Source organism: Oncorhynchus mykiss, chromosome 12 (assembly GCF_057628025.1).
Source record: "Oncorhynchus mykiss isolate SJ-2025 chromosome 12, ASM5762802v1, whole genome shotgun sequence".
Lineage (NCBI taxonomy): Eukaryota > Metazoa > Chordata > Actinopteri > Salmoniformes > Salmonidae > Oncorhynchus > Oncorhynchus mykiss.
The window spans coordinates 46,863,588-46,870,736 of NC_143033.1; positions in this window are offsets into that span (position 1 = coordinate 46,863,588).

Here is a 7,149-nt window from a genome sequence, read left to right on the forward strand (position 1 = left end):
CTTGCAGGGACATGTGGTGTGGGACAGCTATTGTCTTTACACTTTACCCATCAGAGGTAATGTGGTGTAAGATGTCTCCCAACTCTCTTAAAGAGAGGTTTGAATCTAGATCCGTCTCTTTACACTTCACAAGTACTGTATCTCTACTGGACCTAGTTTGGGTCATCAAAGTAGTATAGTGTAAAGAGGCCATTTGTCACCTGTCTGCTTCATAGCTCTAAGGGTAATTAACTCAGTCCCAACGAGAAATTAGGAGGCCTGGGCCTAATCAAACATGGAAACACTAGTTTCCAAGAATGTGTTATGATGCTTGTAGACCCTGCACACTTGACTCGCCTTTAATTGCCAGGCTTGTAATGCTTGTCACCTTGAAATCCAGACTGAATTCAGCACTGTTGCTCATTTGCATGATTAAGTCTGTATTTTGAGGCTACCTGTCTTCAGGTTAACTTTTTGGATAGGCTTAAAACAAAAATACATTTATATTGCTGGATTCAAACTTTCAACCATTGGAATCAGAGGCAGATGTTCATCCACCATCCCGTCCACAACACCCTAGCACAACCAAACCCCACTCTAAGGTAACAGCACTCACTGTTGCCCCTAGTGGCCGTTTTCCACATCTTCTCCCAACAACCTCAAACATGGGGAACAGAGGGTTGAATACACAACATGTAATTGATGGAATTGGAACCAGGTGTGATGGAAGACAAGACAAAATCAATGGAAAATTAAAAGTGGATCGGCGATGGCTAGAAGGTCGGTGACGTCGACCGCTGAACGCCGCCCAAACAAGGAGAGGGACCGACTTTGGCGGAAGTCGTGACACCCATATTGCTAGAATGCAATGACTATATTGCTGGATTCAAACTTTCAACCTTTGGAATCAGAGGCAGATGTTCATCCACCATCCCGTCCACAACACCCTAGCACAACTGAACCCCACTTTAACGTAACAGCACTCACTGTTGCCCCTAGTGGCCGTTTTCCACATCTTCTCCCAACAACCTCAAACATGGATGGATATCGAATACTGACTTGTATCACGGGCGACCTGGCTGAGCCTATAGTCACTACAATGTCCAAGGCTAGCCTATATTTCACTCAATTCTATTATCCTCACAGTTACAGTCATAGAGACTGTTGCATGTAGTATTTCGAGGAGAGAGTAACTGTAGTGCCTTATATTACTTGCTTGGTCTACAGCCAGGGTATATAATTGGAGGAAATCAACTAATCTCATAAGAGGCTAAAGCTGCTTGAGAACCAAGGGGAAGGGATTTAGACTAGTTAGGGGACTAATTGATTGTGGTAGGCTTCCTTGACATTTTATTGCAGTGAAAAAGTGAACATGCACTCCATTTTAAATGTGCCAGGCCTTTTTGGACTGACTTTTTGAGGCAGATCAGAAAGGTAATAGCAACACATATGGAGGCTGAAGATGGCAGACATTTGTTGTTGATATTGCAGATCTGGATTACAGGTTATGATGCTTGTGGAGAGAAAAGGATAAAGGTACCGTATGTAGGCTATGCAGTGGTGGAAAAAGTACTCAATTGTCATACTTGATAAAAAGTAAGGATACCTTCATAGAAAATGATTCAAGTAAAAGTCACCCAGTAAAAAAATACTTGAGTAAAAGTCTAAAGTATTTGGTTTTAAATATACTTACGTATCAAAAGTAAATGTAATTGCTAAAATATACTTAAGCATCAAAAGTAAAAGTATAAAACAGATGGCACCCTTTTCTTGTTTTTTATTTACGGATAGCCAGGGGTAAAATTCAACACTCCAACATCATTACAAATTAAGCATGTGCATTTAGTGAGTCCACCAGATCAGAGGCAGTAGGGATGACCACTGATGTTCTATTGATAAGTGTGTGTATTAGGCAATTTTCCTGTCCTGCTAAGCATTCAAAATGTAACAAGTACTTTTGGGTTTCAGGGAAAATGTAAGGAGTAAAAAGTACATACTTTTCTTTACGAATGTAGTGAAGTAAAAGTAAAAGTATTAAAAATAAAAAATAGTAAAGTACAGATACCCCCAAAAACTACATAAGTAGTACTTTAAAGTATTTTTACTTAAGTACTTTACACCACTGAGGCTATGCTTGTATGCTAGCATTTTGGCTATGGTCTTGATTGTTACTAGCCTATTACTATGGCTGGTAGGGCCATGTATGTATTAAATTGTTTTGCTGTTTAATCATATTCTTAAAATAGCCTAGATTTTGGACCAAACAAGTGTGTCATATGGTACATGTTTGGAAATGACATAATGTAGCCTAAGCTAAGTTTAGAAAGAATAAGCCTGTTGTTTGATTAACATTGACACAGTATAGACCTAGCTACTTAACAAAATGTAACAATGACTTAAAATATTAACACTAAAATAAAAAGGGTGTGATATGAATATTATGTGCTTGGGCTATTTGGGTATAAAGCTATAGCATAAATAATACTAATGTAAGCCTAGATATTGCATTGACTCTGTTTGATCAGAATGTTACTTTTACTGCATAGTAATGTCAAGAGGACTCTGGTTTCACCTGTAGAGTGACAACAATGCTATTTTTGTAGGTGTGAATGGCCAGCGTGGCAAGGAGTGGAACTGCAGGCTGGTGACACACGGGATCCTTTAGTACCTCCTACTGCATACATTAGCTTCGTACAATGCATTCGGACAATATTCAGACCCCTTTATTTTCCACATTTTGTTACGTTACAGCCTTATTCTAAAATCGATTTTTTTAAATCTATATACAATACCCCATAATGACAAAGTGAAAACAGGTTTTTATTTTTTTCTTCACATTTATTAAAAATAGATAAAAAATAAATTGATGGGACATGATTTGGAAAGGCACAAACCTGTCTACATAAGTTGACACTGCATGTCAGAGCAAAAACCAAGCCATGAGGTCAAATGAATTGTCCGTAAAGCTCCGAGACAAGATTGTGTCGAGGCAAAGATAGAAAATGATTCAAGTAAAAGTCACCCAGTAAAAAAATACTTGAGTAAAAGTCTAAAGTATTTGGTTTTAAATATACTTACGTATCAAAAGTAAATGTAATTGCTAAAATATACTTAAGCATCAAAAGTAAAAGTATAAAACAGATGGCACCCTTTTCTTGTTTTTTATTTACGGATAGCCAGGGGTAAAATTCAACACTCCAACATCATTACAAATTAAGCATGTGCGTTTAGTGAGTCCACCAGATCAGAGGCAGTAGGGATGACCACTGATGTTCTATTGATAAGTGTGTGTATTAGGCAATTTTCCTGTCCTGCTAAGCATTCAAAATGTAACAAGTACTTTTGGGTTTCAGGGAAAATGTAAGGAGTAAAAAGTACATACTTTTCTTTACGAATGTAGTGAAGTAAAAGTAAAAGTACTAAAAATAAAAAATAGTAAAGTACAGATACCCCCAAAAACTACATAAGTAGTACTTTAAAGTATTTTTACTTAAGTACTTTACACCACTGAGGCTATGCTTGTATGCTAGCATTTTGGCTATGGTCTTGATTGTTACTAGCCTATTACTATGGCTGGTAGGGCCATGTATGTATTAAATTGTTTTGCTGTTTAATCATATTCTTAAAATAGCCTAGATTTTGGACCAAACAAGTGTGTCATATGGTACATGTTTGGAAATGACATAATGTAGCCTAAGCTAAGTTTAGAAAGAATAAGCCTGTTGTTTGATTAACATTGACACAGTATAGACCTAGCTACTTAACAAAATGTAACAATGACTTAAAATATTAACACTAAAATAAAAAGGGTGTGATATGAATATTATGTGCTTGGGCTATTTGGGTATAAAGCTATAGCAGAAATAATACTAATGTAAGCCTAGATATTGCATTGACTCTGTTTGATCAGAATGTTACTTTTACTGCATAGTAATGTCAAGAGAACTCTGGTTTCACCTGTAGAGTGACAACAATGCTATTTTTGTAGGTGTGAATGGCCAGCGTGGCAAGGAGTGGAACTGCAGGCTGGTGACACACGGGATCCTTTAGTACCTCCTACTGCATACATTAGCTTCGTACAATGCATTCGGACAATATTCAGACCCCTTTATTTTCCACATTTTGTTACGTTACAGCCTTATTCTAAAATCGATTTTTTTAAAATCTATATACAATACCCCATAATGACAAAGTGAAAACAGGTTTTTATTTTTTTCTTCACATTTATTAAAAATAGATAAAAAATAAATTGATGGGACATGATTTGGAAAGGCACAAACCTGTCTACATAAGTTGACACTGCATGTCAGAGCAAAAACCAAGCCATGAGGTCAAATGAATTGTCCGTAAAGCTCCGAGACAAGATTGTGTCGAGGCAAAGATAGAAAATGATTCAAGTAAAAGTCACCCAGTAAAAAAATACTTGAGTAAAAGTCTAAAGTATTTGGTTTTAAATATACTTACGTATCAAAAGTAAATGTAATTGCTAAAATATACTTAAGCATCAAAAGTAAAAGTATAAAACAGATGGCACCCTTTTCTTGTTTTTTATTTACGGATAGCCAGGGGTAAAATTCAACACTCCAACATCATTACAAATTAAGCATGTGCGTTTAGTGAGTCCACCAGATCAGAGGCAGTAGGGATGACCACTGATGTTCTATTGATAAGTGTGTGTATTAGGCAATTTTCCTGTCCTGCTAAGCATTCAAAATGTAACAAGTACTTTTGGGTTTCAGGGAAAATGTAAGGAGTAAAAAGTACATACTTTTCTTTACGAATGTAGTGAAGTAAAAGTAAAAGTACTAAAAATAAAAAATAGTAAAGTACAGATACCCCCAAAAACTACATAAGTAGTACTTTAAAGTATTTTTACTTAAGTACTTTACACCACTGAGGCTATGCTTGTATGCTAGCATTTTGGCTATGGTCTTGATTGTTACTAGCCTATTACTATGGCTGGTAGGGCCATGTATGTATTAAATTGTTTTGCTGTTTAATCATATTCTTAAAATAGCCTAGATTTTGGACCAAACAAGTGTGTCATATGGTACATGTTTGGAAATGACATAATGTAGCCTAAGCTAAGTTTAGAAAGAATAAGCCTGTTGTTTGATTAACATTGACACAGTATAGACCTAGCTACTTAACAAAATGTAACAATGACTTAAAATATTAACACTAAAATAAAAAGGGTGTGATATGAATATTATGTGCTTGGGCTATTTGGGTATAAAGCTATAGCAGAAATAATACTAATGTAAGCCTAGATATTGCATTGACTCTGTTTGATCAGAATGTTACTTTTACTGCATAGTAATGTCAAGAGGACTCTGGTTTCACCTGTAGAGTGACAACAATGCTATTTTTGTAGGTGTGAATGGCCAGCGTGGCAAGGAGTGGAACTGCAGGCTGGTGACACACGGGATCCTTTAGTACCTCCTACTGCATACATTAGCTTCGTACAATGCATTCGGACAATATTCAGACCCCTTTATTTTCCACATTTTGTTACGTTGCAGCCTTATTCTAAAATCGATTTTTTAAAATCTATATACAATACCCCATAATGACAAAGTGAAAACAGGTTTTTATTTTTTTCTTCACATTTATTAAAAATAGATAAAAAATAAATTGATGGGACATGATTTGGAAAGGCACAAACCTGTCTACATAAGTTGACACTGCATGTCAGAGCAAAAACCAAGCCATGAGGTCAAATGAATTGTCCGTAAAGCTCCGAGACAAGATTGTGTCGAGGCAAAGATCTGGGGAAGGGTACCAAGAAATGTCTGCAGCATTGAAGGTCCCCAAGAACACAGCAGCCTCCATCATAAAAGGAAGAAGTTTGGAACCACCAAGACTCTTCCTAGAGCTGGCCCCAGGGCCAGACTGAGTAATCAAGAGGGAGAAGGGCCTTGGTCAGGGAGGTGACCAAGAACCTGATGGTCAGTCTGACAGAGCTCCAGAGTTCCTCTGTAGAGATGGGAGAAACTTCCAGAAGGACAACCATCTCTGCAGCACTTCACCAATCATGCCTTTATGGTAGAGTGGCCAGACGGAAGACACTTTAAATTAAATTAAAGGCACATGACAGCCCGATTGGAGTTTGCCAAAAGGCACCTAAAGGACTCTCAGACTAGTCAGGATCGAGGGAAAGATGAAAAGAGCAAAGTACAGAGAGATCCTTGATAAAAACTTGCTCTAGAGCTCTCATGACTGCAATTTCTGGTAACTGTAATGAACTTATCCTCTGTAACAGAAGTACCTCTGGGTATTCCTTTCCTGTGTACATTCCTCATGAGACACAGTTTCTTCAGAGCGCTTGAAGAAACTTGAAAAGTTCTTGATATTTTCCGCATTGACTGACCTTCATGTCTTAAAGTAACGATGGAATGTCGTTTCTCTTTGCTTATTTGAGCTGTTCTTGCCATAATATGGACTTGTTATTTTACCACAAATGTCTATCTTGTGTATACCGCCCCTAACTGATTGGCTCAAACGCATTAAATTCCACAAATTAACTTTTAACAAAGCACACCTGTTAATTGAAATGCATTCCATGTGACTATTCCATGAATCCGGTTGAATGAAAAGAGTGTGCAAAGCTGTCATCAAGGCAAAGGGTTTCTTTGAAGAATCTAAAATATATTCTTGATTTGTTTAACACTTTTTTGGTTATGAAATGATACCATGTGTTATTTCATAGTTTTGATGTCTTCACTATTATTCTACAATGTAGAAAATAGTAAAATAAAATAAAAACCCTTGAATGAGTAGGTGTGTCCAAGCTTTTGACTGGTACTGTAGGTCCTGGATGTCAGGAAGCTGGACCCCAGTGGTGCACTGGGCCGTACGCATTACCCTCTGTAGCGCATGACGGTCAGTTGCCGAGCAGTTGCCATAGGAGACAGTGATGCAACCGGTCAGGATGCTCTCGATGGTGCAGCTGTAGAACTTTGAGGATCTCGGGTCCCATGCCGTATTCTACCTCAGGCGAACAATACCTCGAGACTTCTTTAATATTAGACATTGCGCACCAGCAGTTATTGACAAATAGACACACCCCCCCGCCCCGTGTCTTACCAGACGCAGCTGCTCTGTCCTGCAGATGCACAGAGAAGCCAGCCAGCTCTATATTATCGGTGTCATTGTTCAGCCATGTCTCGG